Consider the following 15809-nt stretch of genomic DNA (forward strand, 5'->3'; position numbering starts at 1 on the left):
CTCTGTTCAAATAGAACAGTCTTGACACTACACTAGATATCATTAAAAAAAACCCTGCTCAAACTACCTTTTCATCTGAAAAGGCATTTACATTTTTGCACTGACAAAGCTTATTTCACCTTCAATGGAGAAATCTCTTCTCAAATGACCATGATATATTTGTCAAATCTGATTTAATCCTGCTACTGGCAACTCCCAAAAGAAGTGACTGGGGATGAGTCCATTCAATGCTTCTCTTAATCTTGATGTTTCAGTACTTGGCATTACTTACTTAAGTTTCTGACTTACATGAGTACTTTAAACATGGTCATCAGAAAGGACTAGACATCTTCAAAAGCATCAGCCAGCCAAATTCCTTGCATTAGCTTATTTGTTGACCTCCCCAAGCCTTCCTAGCTTGGAATTATTCTATTTATTTGCATGTTATTTACTGACACTTTCTTAAATTATGTGAAAATCCTTCCTCCTGGAAATATCTGGTTGATTTTCATCATAGTTCAAGAAATGTATTTGGTTATGGGACAATTAACTTTATGTGCAAGCTTCATTATATTCTACAAAACCAAAATCCCATCTGCTTCAGTTTATAATACTTCTGCTACTATGCTTTCTTCTGTCTTTTACCAAGGAGCCTCAGGAAGAAAAAGTAATTTTTGAACACTGCAATTAGAAGAGACTTTTAAAGAAATCACTGGCAAGCCTTAAAGAGGCATAAACTGATGACAAATTGCATGCATAAAAATATAGGCAAAATGCTGATGATTGTACATGAGCAGCTCCTACTGAGGTTTAAAAGTAGTGGGCAAGCAAAATCATACACAGAGGTGTATTTTTACTTCAAGAATCGCTAAAACAGTAAAATCAAAGATAAAATTATTTTTCTTTGATTATATATTGTTAACCAGATTTCACTGCTCTATGTCAGAAAATACCCCCATAATAAAAGGGAAAAAAACTACCATATTTCTCCTTTGATCTTTTTCTTTTTTTTAGCTGAAATGAAAAACTAAAATCCTTGACTATTATCAAAACCAGAATTTCCTGAATGAGAATAAAAGAGGATATTTAAAGACTGAACTACTTGAAAGCGGTTCAGTTTTGAGGAGTTTCACAGGGACAATAATAAAAGTGTGCCTGTATTCAGGCAATGGAAGATACTTTTTCTGAATAAATTAGTGTATGACTCCTTTGGAGAAATTGAAACCCTTAGGAGGGTATGTAGTCATCAAACAACAGCTAATACAAACTTGGGCTGGATCCAGGGAAGAGAGAGGTCCTTTGTGTAGGTGTTCAGAGAGGAACTATCCACTCAGCCTGAAAACAGCATTTAGCAGGCACCTTACCTTGCAGTCAGCCAAATGCCACGAAGTGCCACGGGTTGTGCATTTGATAGGCATCACTCAAAAGGCCTCTGTGCATCACACACTCATTCTGATGTTCATTCTGATGGCGCTGAGGTGCTCAGTGTCCTGTCAGACTGCACCATAAATACTCCTGCAAGTGCCTCTGTGTTCCAGGGTGGGCTTTTAGCACTGCTCAAAACCAGCTCCCTTCCCAAGGGCAGCCAGTCTGCTAACACCAGCTCCATGCAGGACAGCTGGGGAACAGCCCTGCAGTGAGTCCCATGAGCCAGAGGTAAGGATCAGCTCCTGTGAGGCACACACACTGCTCCAGGCTCTCCTCCACCAGTGAAGGTCCTGAGCCCGTGTCTCACCTCGCAGGTGAGGGCTCCCCACTGCTGCCAAGTCCCTCTTCAGCAGCTGAGATTCAGGGGCTAGGAGGAACATCAAAGGGATTTAATGTCACAAGGCCCTTCTTCTGGTCTGTGTTTCAAGGTCTGTAATTAATTAGAGTGTCACTAGATGAAATGCTTATGTAATGACTGGAGCACTCAGAGGTGCTGGAGTTACCCAGAGCGCCTTGAACACCTCCGGGCATGGACTCAGCACCTTCCCCTGCTAATGGGGCTTCTTTTGCTTCCCATCAAAGGGCTGAAAAACGTTTCCACCACAGGAAACACATGAGTTGACAGCCACTGATAACAGTTTCACTCTAAAAATAAAATTTGAAATATGAAATAAAATAAAAAATTTGATACCTGGTGCTGTTTCAAGAACTGTTACTGAACAAAGTACATAAATGTGATTTAGAGTACTTTCAGTTACTCTCCAGCAACCACATGGCCACAGATTCATGCCCTTTTTCAGTCTGCCTCTTTCACCCAATTAATCTTTAGTTACACTGTAACAAATGTGAAAGCTACTTTAGAGGGGGTGGAGAGAGAGAGATGGAGTCGGAGCATGATGTAGTGCAAGAACGAATACCATTTCAGTCCCATCCAACTTTGGGATTTTATTCCACTTTGGACATTGAGAAGATGTCATTTCCCAGTTTCTCACTCATCAACCAACTCAGATCAGGGTCAACTCCTAGGACACATCTCTGTATCTGCTCTAATTATAAACGTGGAAAGTGCAATTTAGTTGGGATTTTGGTATCAATAACTCTTACCTTGAGCATGCATTATCTGGTTATGCATTTTAAGTAGCATATTAGAGAGAAAAGGTAGGTTTGTTTTAGCTTTTTCCTTAAGAAAATTATTCTAAAATGTCTGTACAAGCATAACTACCAGAACAATGAAAAAAATTCTCCAAACCAGACAGTTACAAAAATAAAAGGACAGAGAGAACCTAGGACAGACAGAACTCTATTTAAAGCACAAAACTCTGAAGAGTTTCATGACAAACCTGAGGAATAGGGAAAAATAAAGACAATCCCAAACTGAGAGAGGGAATGTGAGACCTCAGAAGATAAAAATTATGAGAGCTAAAGCATAAAAGCATAAAAGCATATGCAAACTGCTGACTGTAGTACTGAATTCAGCATAATGATAGATGAGCAGATGTTTATGTGGGGGAGTGCATAAATTCCTTGCTTCTATGAAATAAACTACTGAGGCAAAATCTAGAACAACAATTGGATTGTAAACAGAGAGAGAAGATAGTCAAAGAAAAACAGCAGACAAGGACATGACTTATCTTATGGAACAATTTTCTCAAGTCTCAGCTTTTCTCACCATGAAGAGAAATGTGAAAAACATTTAATTCAGGGTGGTTTGGGCAGACACAGCAAGAGAGAGGAAAAAAAAAAAAAAGAGAAATAATACTGAGATACACAACTACTTTTTTCCCCAAAAGTGGTTTCCCTACCTTTCCCACTATATCATTTTTGTTAGATGCTGCATACAACATGAAGCATCCAGAATTTCAAGATGCTATGCCAAGCAAACTTTAAACATCTGACCCAGACTTTTGCATTTTTTTTTCCTCCTTGAAAGAAATGAAAGCTCTCAAGAGCTCCTGTGCTGCAATTTTTCACAATATATTTATCACTATCAGTAGAACTCTAGAATTATCAATGACAATTAGATAACTAAGGCTTTGCTTTACTAATTACTAGATTACAGGAATGTCCTCAGTAGCATTTACGTACATATGCTAGGATTAACTGCAGCATTCAAGTGTTTGAAATAATGCACTTTAATCTTTACAAGAAAGAATCAAAGCATTGTTTTTAAGGCCATCTCATTTTGTATTGACTGCAACAAAAAGAACCCTTTGCCACATTCAGTATTCAGCATTCTCTCAGATTTCTAAGTGTTTTGAATTCACCTAACACTGTTACCATCTAACCTACTATTATAATAGGCATGATAGAGGAATAATGGCTTCAAAAGTTGAGTTGATGTAATCATAATCAGAAATAACAACAAAAAATCACACAGATCATGTTAAAACATTCACACTTCTTGATCTAGCCATACAACTGCTGTTCATCATCTTGCATCCTGCTGTCAAGAGGAAATGTCCATTCATAGCCCAGAGAACCAGCCTGGGCTGCATGAAAAGCAGCATGGCCAGTAGGCTGAGAGGTGATTCTGCCCCTCTGCTCTACCCTTGCAAGTGCCCACCTGGAGCACTGCATCCACTCTGGGTGCAGAGGATGTAGACCTGCTGGAGTGACCAGAGGAGAGCCAGCAAGGCTATCAGTGTGCTGGAGCCCCTCTCCTGTGAAGACATGGGAGGGGCGGTTGTTCAGCCTGGAGAAGGGAAAGTTTTGAGGAAGTGTTACCGTGGTCTTTCAGTTCCTGGTGAAGGCATGCAAGAGAACTGGTGAGGGACTTTTGACACGGGTGTGCAGTGACAGAACAAGGGTGAATGGTTTCAAACTGAAACAGAGTAGGTTCAAACTGGATATTAGAAAGAAATTTTTTACCGCAAGGGTGAGAAAGCACTGGAACAGATGGGTAGAGAAGTTGAGGACTCCCTACCTCTGGAAGTATTCAAGGCCAAGTTGGATGGGGCTTTGGTCTAGAGTAAGGTGTCCCTGCCCATGGCATGTTTGGAACTAGCTGATCTGTAAGGTCCCTTTCAACCCAAGCCATTCTATGATTCAATATTGTCAGTAAAATTCAGTTACTAGGAACACTGATGTTATGACTATGGCACTTTACTAAATGTATCATTTACCTCGACCAGTGGTAAATCTTCCACTCAAAAAAATCAAATCTTCAAAAAAACCCAAACATATAGTATCTTCCAGCAAGGATCAAGAACACTTTTTTACATTTGAATCTATACAGTTCTTTAGGTGTCTCCAGAGAATGACAACATCTCTTTTCATCTTTTCACAGATCAGCAGTCAAAATGAGGCTGTCTAAGCATAAGTGAATGCTGTTACCTTCATGAAAGCATTCAGTACTTTATACAATGCACTACAAATTCTTGTTGCATTCTGAGCTCTTTTGCCAAAACTTTATTGCAGTATATAGAGTGCAAGCACATTGCAATCCACAGGGGTAATTTTAGAACTTTTAAAAACAATTGGAGTAACTTACTTTTAGTCAGGTCCCATGTAAAAGAAGCAGCTCAGAAAAAATAAAGCTATAATGGGCTGCTGATCTGTTTTTGAAGAAGGATGCCTTTAAAATCTATAACTGGAGGAAGAGAGCTTCTAGAATGAAAGGATGCAGTGAGTAAAAATGTGAGTGTCCAGTGTAATAACAATAAGATGCTAAACATGGTTGAAAACTACACACAAAAAGTACATTATTTATTGTAACACCATCAGATTCTCATCTGTTTAAAATAGTACTGTACAATGTAGTCCCAGGAATTTCTCTTCCGTTTCAAAGACAGACACAAACAAGGGAACTACAGTTTAAAAGTCTGTTCCCAGTGCCTGCTAAGCATGACCCAACCAGCTATGAGTGCCTTGGATCCTAACCTGCTGGTATGTGGTGTCCAAACACAGCATGGCTGTAGGGACGTTTGCAATCAGGCACTGTGCTGTTGCTTGGAGCTGGAATTCAGAAGAGACACAATTTACAACAAGTATCAGGGGGAGATCAGGTTATTCCAGGTGGGCTGACTCTTTTTCAATATGGATTTGTGGGTGGATATAGAGGAAGCAAGATGGTGTGCCAGTTTTGGACATCAAAAGGAATTGAGACATTAGAAGAAATTTTTTCACAGAGAGGGTTGTTAAACATTGGAATGGACTGCTCAGGGAGGTGGTGGAGTGATCATCCCTGGAGGTGATCGACAAATGACTGGAGTGTCACTTAGTGCCACAGCCTAGTTGGCAATGCAGTGATCAGTCAAGGACTGGACTTGATGATCTCAGAGGTCTTTTCCAACCTAAAGGAATCTGTTAATCTATGAATAGGATATATTCTGCTAGCTCATTAGACAGAACTGAGGTTCAGAAATGCATTTGCTTAGCCAGAAAGCATAACTGTTCTCTACATTACACACAGCACAAAGTGAAAAAAACCTCAAAACAATTCAAATTTTATTTTCCAATTTATTATTTTCTAATAAAAAATATTTGTAACAAGATTTGGTGAGAACTCAGAAAAGGGCAGATTCAGTATGATTTTAAGATATTTGTTATTTTCGGCTGTCTTTGAAAGAGAAATTTTTTTCTTAGTATGTATCAGTGATTTCTGTTATGCACAAATTTAACCTACCACTGATTCACTGCAGATATATAAACTTGTTAGCTTGACAGAGCTTACAGAATTGAAAAACAGAGACTGATTTAAGAATATGTTTACTGGAAGACTGTGATAAAAATCAATTTATCTTCCAGATGAGTTGAGATCACCTTCCTTACAAAATTAAATAGCTGCCACCACCCATTTACTCTCTCTTGTCACTGAATCCTGTATGCTTGCATGTCAGTACATCCCTATCAGCAGTGAAGTTATCTAGGGATAATGAGGCAGAACCTGAAAAAAGGTTTTCTTTCCTGCAGATTTGTGCCCCAGGGCAGTTAGTGGTATCTGTGAAAGAAAACTAATGATTTGTCATTATCATTCAAAAAGTTAATCTTGCATTGGATAAAGGATTTTTGTTTCAATTTAAGCCTGATTTGCATATTTGTTGCCAGCTGGGGTTTATATAAACGTGACTAGTTTAGATATGTCTACACTGTTTTCCAGATACAGATCCAAACCTGCACACAAGTCAGAGCTCATCCATGCCAAAAGTACATGGACTTTGGGCAAGGCTCAACCATTGCTAATAGGACAGCAAATCACACACCACTGTTCAGTATGACCCCAAGCACAGTCCTGCCTGGTCTCTAATCAGTGCCTACTGACAGTAAAACTGCTACCTCACACTGTGAAAAACTGTGCATGTTCCCAACAAGGCAGGTTTTTGTGCCTGTAGTTCACGTTCTAAATGTATTCCACTTGATAGCATTTTCCCTCTAGGTCTGTAAAGGAAGAAGAGTGATTAAAAAAAAAAACCACAGTATAAACTTAGCATTAGGGATGATATTCGTATTCCCTACCTCATCTTTTCCAATAAGAACTACAACTGATAATTGTACTTGTCCATTCAAATAATATTCACATGCACACACATAAAAAATGGCAAAAGCTAGTGCAGATAGGTAGCACCAAGACAGAAATAAACAAATGTACAGTTTAGAAACCTTCCCTAGCTTTTGTTTTAAGAGGGAAAATGTAGCAAACACTGAACAAAAGCCTTATCTGAATAAGAGACATAAAAGTGCTATTTGATAGCCCTGCTGTTCTCAGTAGAAATCTTCTGGAGAAATGCTTGCTCAGTTCCCAGAGAAATTCAGCCCTTTTGTGAGAGATCTCCCTTTAGTACTCTGCTTCCTTTTTTCAAAGCCCAGAGTCTTAATTTTTTGAACTACAGAGGATTTCTGTTTAGGACTAAATGTGGACAGTCATACTGTGAATCAGATAAGCTGCATACTTGGCAGACAAAGAATTGGAAAGTGTGATGCTTCTGGCTTCAGGTTGACATTACAAGATCCTGTCTCTTTTTGAAAATTTTCTCTTCTGAAACTCTCCAAGTGTGGATTTTTTGAGTGTTCACAATGTTACACAGTATGTACTTTAGGAAAATGTAGAGAGTAAAACCCTCTCCCTTTATTCTAGTATCAATTCAGCGTGTTGGAAAAAAGAGTACATTAAAAACTACTTTTTTAATTATTAAAAAAAAAAAAAAAAAAAGAAGTGAAATAAGGTAGCTGAAAGGTCATATCATGGTCTAACCCCAGCTGGCAACTCAGCTCCAGAGCTGCTCACTCATTCCTCCCCCAACAGCAGAATGGGGGAGTGAATCAGAAGAATACAAGTGAGAAAACTAGTGGCTCAAGATAAAAGCAGTTTAATAGGGAAAGCAAGACCCACGCACAGAAGCACAGCAAGGATTTATTCACCACTTTCCATTGGCAGGCAGACATTCAACCATCCCTTGGATGGCTCGTGGGATGGGGTAAGATGCAGAAAAGGCCTTGAAACTGGTATAAGAACTGTTCAGCGATAACTAAAACATCTGTGTATTATCAGTATTGTTTTCAGCAAATCTGAAACACAGTCCCATACCAACGACTGTGAAAAAACTGAGGGTCTGTTAACTAGTGAAAAGATTTTCATGGGCAATGGATGGACCATGTTTCTTTCCTACTAGGCAGGAAATACATGATTCACAGAATTTCAGTGGGCAGAGCAACTCTTGCAGTACACAACAGCTGGAAAAATTAGAGCACTGTCATGAGAATGCCTGAGAACTGTTTTCTCTTTCACTGTTCAAGGATAAGGCTGCAGAGGAGCTGTAGAAATAGTGATGAATTACACTGCACTGATAAAACTGATATGTCACTAGATGATGCAGGTGGCTTGTCCAGGCCTATACAGAATCATCACAGAATGGGTTGGTTTGGAAGAGAACTTAAAAAGGACAGCTAGTCCTCATCACCTAGACATCACTTCCATTATAAAGATTAAATAAAACAGTAACTAAGAAAGGTGTATGAAAAGAGTATAATTTATTTTCCAACCACTCATTTCTGGCAGTGCTTCTGCAATCCAGATTTATTCTCTTATTTTCCTACTTCTAAATTCAATTAATTTATTGCATGGAGTTCGTGGTCTCTGTGTGAAGTAAAAACTATTTAATTATTACTTTTTAAAATGTAATCAGCACCTGCACTGTCCCTGGCTTGATGCATCATACTTGTGAAGCTCCACCATCCTCAAGAGTGTATAACTGAGAAGAGAAAGACTCAATGTAATTTAGAATTAATAAGCTTTGTCTTTACAACTTTTTGAAATAATTTTTTGAAACTCAAGCATGTTTAAAAGAAGTGTGTATCAAAACGAAAGTAGAACTGAAATTTTATTTCTGGTTAGAAAATTCCAAGACAGTTAAAATGTAGAAGTGAGCACACCACTTTTACAGTAACACTAGACGGCATTTTTCGTAAACCTAGAAAAGACACCTCTGTAAGAGGTTTTGCCTTAAAAGGAAAGCAGTTTTTGTAGTTGATACACTACTTACAAATCCAAAGATCTGTAACCACAAAGCCCCTAGAGATCTACAAACAATAAAATTCTTTGCAGAAGTCCTAGAGGATAAAAAATTGAACAGCAGTTTTCAGGTCACTCATACTTGGAATCTAATTTCCAATAATGCCAACATATAAAAGTGCTCAAATGTTTGTTTTCATCAAAATGACTGTGTTCACAGAGCTGTCTGCTGCCACAGATGCTCACCTGCAATCTGCACTGGGTGCTACAGACTGCAACTCTCATCCTCCCCAAACCAAGCCCAAACATGTTGTCTGTACAAAGAGCATGGTTTGCTCTCTCCTAAAAGAAAGAAGAGTAATAAAGGTCAGCAGGGAATGTCTCTGACTTTTTCAGTGCACCCTTAGTAGCCTTTTCTATCTACTCAGCTTTATCCTTGGAATCAAAAATAACCTGGCACAGGGCAGAAAAAACTAAAAAGAGTAGTTAAATGTAACCCTTTTCCTGGGTTATCTCGGGTGAGCCACTTTGTGTTTCACTGGACTTAACATTACCCACGAGGCTGATGTAAGGACAAACACATTAAATGTTGTCAAGCATGGGAATAGGCTGCACATGGAGAGATCACATTTCCCTCTGACAGACTTGTTTTAAACCCCATGAGGAATACAAATAAACTTAATAGTCAGAATGACCCAATATCCTCAAAGTAGAATGTTTAACATTTTTATCTGAAACATAATTTTCCACTAAGTAACTATGCAACCCTTAGCAGTATGTTTTCTAAAGCCCTACCACTGTCAGACACAATTCATTGTTCCTCTTAAATGACTTATTTAAATATAAAATAATTTTATTTTTCCTCATAAAAAACTGTCTTAGTGGTACTAACCCTAATTTGTGGCTAGATCAATCAAAATTCAATAATTAAAGTAAATTAATTCTTACACTAGGAATTGAAATGATACAGTAAAGCATTGGTTCCAGTAACTCTCACAACCAAAAGAAGGCAAAACACACTACAGAGGAAGCTGGAACAGTGAAAAAAAAAAAAAAAAAAAAAATGCCATTTTTTTCCCCTGGCATTTCTGAGGTTTACAAAACTGGAAATAAAATTCATACATCAGCCAGGATAAGTTGGTATCAGCTATGGTTGGGAAAATTTTATATTAGCTCTTTAGATTTTTTACTACTGATACGCTGTGCACATTCTTCTCTTCATTAATAATTTTTAAATTATTTTTTATATTGAAAGGTAAGATTCAATTAGAATAAGTTATCTTTGTATAATCCTCCCACAGCTTACCAAGACCAGAAGTATTTGGAAATAAATTAACAATTGCTGAATCATACCTAAAATTAAAAACTACTTATGATTATTCTTTTTCACCTTTGAAATTCACATTCTATACACCAATATATTTTAGGCTACTTTCACTTCTAAATGTATATATGTATGTGTTTTGCCTCTGGAAATATTACCCAAGTTGTAATATAACCCTGATGAATCTTTTGTGGAAATGCCTTGCAGAACAAATCTGCTGTTAAAGAGTCACACTCAGAAGTTCATCTTTGAACTCCTCTGGTGTGACATAATCTCAGCTTAAAAAGCCATTTTAACTCTATTATTACCAATGTAAAATAAAATTGATGTAATTAGAAGACTAAAAAGATACATGAGACGACTCATAGTGGAGGAGATCCTCTCATTCATCCCACCGGATGCTTCTAATGAAGTGGTTTACACCTCTAGATGAAAATTATTCCCCTGCAGAAGTACAGAGTGCATATCACTTTAGGCACCAGAAAAACAGTAGGATTGTGATGAATATTCAGCCTGAAAAAGCAAACAAGGGAAAAAAATAAGTATTCCACAGATTCCTGGCATGCAAAACCTGAGTCCTGATAATCACTCTTACAGCAGCAGGAAAGTAATTTCCTTAATATTAAGGCTCAGATGGCTTTCCTTCCTTTGTCTGAACTCTGCTGCATGATATTTTTCCACTTATCTAAACAAAATATTTGCAGACTGGAAAACAGCCCTTCCATATGAAATGTTTGCAGACAGTTCTGTGTTAAAATAGTGCTTTCCTTCTCACATGAAGATAATTATCCAAGACCACCTCTCTGTGAAATATACTTCTTTTTAATTAAAGTACTATATTCTGTACTGTACATTACTGCTACAGTTCTACACTGTACAGAATACTGCTATTCAGTTCTAAGTATGCATAATTTCAGTGAGTATTTCAACATTTCTGTATCTGTTACATAAATGTTGAATTTGGGTGAACTAAAAACTAGCTGAATTATCATTCTAGTAAGCCTAAAAACTGAATTTTCTCTTTAACAGGAAGAGTATGGTACTATAAGCATGGATATATTCCTATATTGTGGAAATTTCAGGGTACATTTGCTTGTGCTGTTCTTGGATGGTTTTGCTCTACCATCATGTATATGTATTCTTAAAATTTAGGAGAGTGAATATGCACATTCAGATTCTCTACTACTAGGTACATTCAATGCACACAGACTGAAGTCTCTGCCTCTGTGCTGATGAGGACAGGGGCATTTCTCACCTGGAAAGAGGCATTTCTTACCTGGACAGGGGCATTTCTTACCTGGAAACTGCTTCTGCAAAGTTTTAACTTCAGTTCTTTGGTTTTGGTAATGATGGCTCTGTAGTCAGAAAAAGTGCTGAAGATTGTCTTATGGTTTTCAAACCTTTTTCATCTTTCTTATTTCTGCTGCCTTACTGGGAGTAGAAGTCCTGTCAGAGGATAAAACAAAATGCTTAGCTTTCATTTAAGAGACAAAATAATTAAATGGCAAAAGACTAATAAAAGCTGTTTAAAGTCTCATTGTTTGGGAATTACAAATAACACTTCTAACTATGTAGCTTTCTTCACTTTTTTTCACTGAAGCCCTCTTCTCCCCTTCTAAAGTAATACATAAAAACTAAAGGAAAATTGCTTTAAGTAAAAGGATGCTGTCAGACTTTCTAAAGTTTACTGAAGCTTGTTCATAAATAAATGGAGTGGCATTTAACTTGATTACTTCCCTCCACCAAGAAGGCTTATGCCACTTAACTTGTTACTTATTTTATGCTGCCTTATCTTCAGGTTTTATCTTCAGAATTACAAAACTCTTTCCAAATTAAAAAAAAAAAAATTGATGAAACGAAGTTTCTGTCAACTTAAAAAACCAAAAAACAAACAAACAACAACAACAAAAAACCCAAATAAATTAGAAAAGCCCCCCAGCCCAGGAAAACCTCAAAATACATAATTTGGATGAGAAAAGTCTCCACTCCTTCACTATATCCACAAGAAACAGAAAGCATTCACAGGTTGATTACCCCAGAGCACGAGCCCCAGGTAGCCCAAATTCAATCACATTAGTAAGGCCTGGTTCTTCAGTTTAGTGCTCCTGCTTCTTGGTGATAATTGAACAAGTACTGCAACAGAATGGAGGATACCTGCATTTATAATTTATATTACATATAAAAATTCTCATGATTTTTTTATTGTTGCCACTGAAGAGAGGCTGTTTTTAAAAGTCTGAAAGGTTAGAAAATGGAGAGTTTGTGAAGAAGACTTATCAAAAGAGATCTTCATGCTGATATTAAAGCAGTAGGTGAGACTCACCTGTGTGCCTTCATCATAATTACAATTAGAGTAATTGTTCTCAATTGGTATTCAGATTTAGTGTAATTGCTCTCAAATTGTATTCAGATTAGAGGCTGCCTTACTTTTTACAGGTATATTACTGCAATGAAGGATACTGCCTCTGTTCCTCCCTTGAAGTCTGATCCTGTTTGAGTCACTTAAAATATATCTTCTGCAAATTTTGAAGCACAGCTTGCAAAGCAAAGCCTGTGATGAGGTGGCATCCATTTGTATCAAGTGAACTTTAATTCTACATTAAGCTAACAGATTGTAGACATTTCTTGTCTGTACATAATGGCTGCAATTTAAATTATGTTTTCAACAAAGTACTGGTTTTTAATTATATTTTGCATTTTAAAATTTTTTTCAGATATCAGAAAGCAGGGGACTGGTAGGCAGAAAGAATTCTTTGCCAAAAATCTGGCTTGAATTTTTAGATGCCAGTTCCTTACGATGGTGTGTTTGTCATGTGGACAAAGCCCTACTGTCTAATCTGCAACCCTGCACAGTAACAACTGAGTACTGACAGTATTGATAATCAGTATCAACAATCTCAATAACTAGTACTGGCAGCAACCGAGGATTTTCAAAAAATACGATCCTAAAGCACTATAGCACCAATTTTTGTTTCATATGCAGCTCTGATTGTAGAACACAACATTAAACATTTGATAAATGGCAGAATTCTCAATAGAGATTATATGCTTAATCTTGCAAATTGTCTTCAAGGAGGTAGCAGGAGATATTTGGATTTACAGCCACTCAGCAAGATGCAGACAGTGCAGAGAAGGCAGCTGCAGAGTATGCAGATTGCATAAACTGGCCTGTTATTTTAAATCCAGACAAGACTTCTGTTTAGTATAATTCTTAAAAGAGAGCAAGCAAAAGATAAATGTTTGAAGGACACGATAAAATTCTGCTTTGTAGTCTTGTACTAGCACTCAGTATATTACTTTGGCTCTTAGAAGCATGCACATTTTGCACTGTTTTCTAAAAACATTATTATAATCTGACTGTTACCACAGCATGGAGAACTAATTCCCCAGTGCTTGTGCTGCATAACATCTATTTCACCGCATCCTTTTGATAGTAATCCACAGTTTAGTAACACGTTATCTCCTGGCCATGCAAAATTATTTCCTGGACAGCTTGCAAGACTTATTTCTAAAGTAATTCTAAATTGTGTCTCCTATTTACTACTGTTTATTTTCATGCTTTTACAATTAAAAATGTCATGCCCATTAAAAAAAATAAAATCTAGCTAAAGTCTAATAAGGTCTTGATTCAGCTTCAGACATTGAAAGCTGCTAAGCACCCTCTCTGAAGTCAATTTCCACCTTAAGTGGTTTTAAGTCCATTTTGCTTATTTCCTTCTTTTTCACAGTTCTTCTGACATACACATCAGTTACCTTTGCACAATCGAAGTAGATTTTATAAAAAGCAAACCTACAACTAAGAAAACTGCTGGATCAGTTATGTCCTTTGGTTATTTTACTCTTTCAGTTTCTAACAGAAATAAATGAATGCCAAAGACTGAGCTTTGAGAACACAGGATTTAGTTGTTACTGAAAACGAGCTGTAAAAGTACAAATTACAATCGGCATTTTCATTCAACCAATAATCAACATATAATAGTATTCAGAGTTTCACTTACTTTCCTTTTGCCATGAAAATTTTCAGCAAAGATCCTCCTGAATTAGCTGAAAAAATGAGGAATTTCCCTGTATCAGAGGTTTTATTAAAGATAAGGTTTTTTATAAGCCAGAGTATGGTGCAACATATGAATTCTCGTTCCAAAACAACTGTCACATTTGCCAAGTAACTACCATGTGAGAATAAGTCAAAGTTTCTCTGTGGAAGTGAGAGAAGAGGAAAATACACTGCAGATTAATAAATGGAGTAGAACTACACTTGGTATGTAAAATTTAAATACTTTTCCTGAAATTTCTAATTACTGGCCAGACAATGTTTCCAAATGCAAGCTAATAGTTGATTTTTTTTTTTTAATATCCCAAATATTCTACTTTACCACTGTTAACACTAACCTAGTAATTTCTGAAACCTCTCACTCTTTCAATGATCTAACCAAATACAGCTGGAGTTCTTAGTAAGTAATCTAATCTGATAATCTTATCTAAACTAATCATATTATAATGCTAAGGCAAACATTGGAACATGGAAACCCTTAGAGGGCTGTTTGGTTTGCTTGACCAGTTCCTCTAAATTCTGCTTCTTTTTTGCCTTCCTTGTGCCATGCCTCCTCTTGCCTTTGCTTTTCTCTTTACTGTTCCATTCTCATACTGTTTCATTTGTGGCTTCTGTACCTCATACTGTGAGTATAGGAAAAACCAGCTCCCTCAGAAGCAGTTTTAATAATTGTTTTCTTTCAATTCAGCATCAAGTAAGTTTGGGATGTACCACTAGCAGATAACAAGAGCTAAGATGAAACTCTGCAAAGATGTTCATCATGTCTTCTGATGCTCACCAAAGTTAACTTGGTGGAAAAAATAGTCCAGTCCTACAAAGGACTAAACACCAAGTTACTCAAAACAAATTGTCTCCATCTGAACCTCCACAGTTTCCATTTAGCAAGAGGTGACAAAGCTAGAGCTAGGTTCTAGATGGGACTGCCCTAGCAAATCCATTTGTGCCAGCCCCCAGTGTTCAGTCATATATTTCTACCAACCAAGCCATGTTGAATCCAAAATGTGCTGCATACCCAACCACTAAATAAACTGAATATAAAGTTTTCTTTTCACCCATTCCAGGGAGAGCTAACTGGAACTATAAACCAGACCTTTCATATCTTTGACACTCCTGTCTCCTCTGCCTCTCCCTGTCTTTACTCCCCTTCTCTCTCCTCTCCTTTCCCTCACCCTCCCCCACTACCAAGAGATAAATCTCTTCAGTCCTAACTGGTTCAGATATAACAGCTTTCAAATGCCAGCCACTTGGCTTGGGGTTTTTTTTCCTATTAAAAGCTGAAGATCATCTACCATTCCTAAACAGCTTTATCTGAATTGGATTCTCTCTCTGAATCCCATCACTCTGTGCATTTTAGCAGGCTGGCAGATTAACAAGCATATGGGGGTTCAATCTCTCTTCACATCACATTGCGAGTACTCCTGAATATGCAGCAAAGGGCCTAATGAAACAGTCCTGTTCCCAGTCTTTTGCCATCAGTTGTATTATACTGGGAGTCTTTATGAAAGAAAACTTTATTCTGAAGGTCACTATACTGATATTGGAAAATACCAGTATTTTGCAATACCAGTATAATTCATGGA

The 15809-nt window shown here is 37.3% G+C and overlaps 1 long non-coding RNA gene across 2 annotated transcripts; it reads right to left on the bottom strand.

The window, feature by feature from the left end:
• Window positions 1-9902: 9902 nt before the first annotated feature.
• LOC132322338 (uncharacterized) lies at window positions 9903-14427 on the bottom strand. 2 transcript variants are annotated; one of them, XR_009485098.1, is made up of 3 exons: window positions 14177-14427; window positions 11455-11624; window positions 9903-10691 (listed from the first exon to the last, which is right to left on the bottom strand). It is a non-coding gene; the product is annotated as an uncharacterized LOC132322338 (long non-coding RNA). The 2 variants fall into 2 exon arrangements; XR_009485097.1 differs by having other exon boundaries at window positions 11476-11624; window positions 14177-14426.
• Window positions 14428-15809: the final 1382 nt, after the last annotated feature.

This window comes from Haemorhous mexicanus, chromosome Z (assembly GCF_027477595.1).
Source record: "Haemorhous mexicanus isolate bHaeMex1 chromosome Z, bHaeMex1.pri, whole genome shotgun sequence".
NCBI classification, from domain to species: domain Eukaryota; kingdom Metazoa; phylum Chordata; class Aves; order Passeriformes; family Fringillidae; genus Haemorhous; species Haemorhous mexicanus.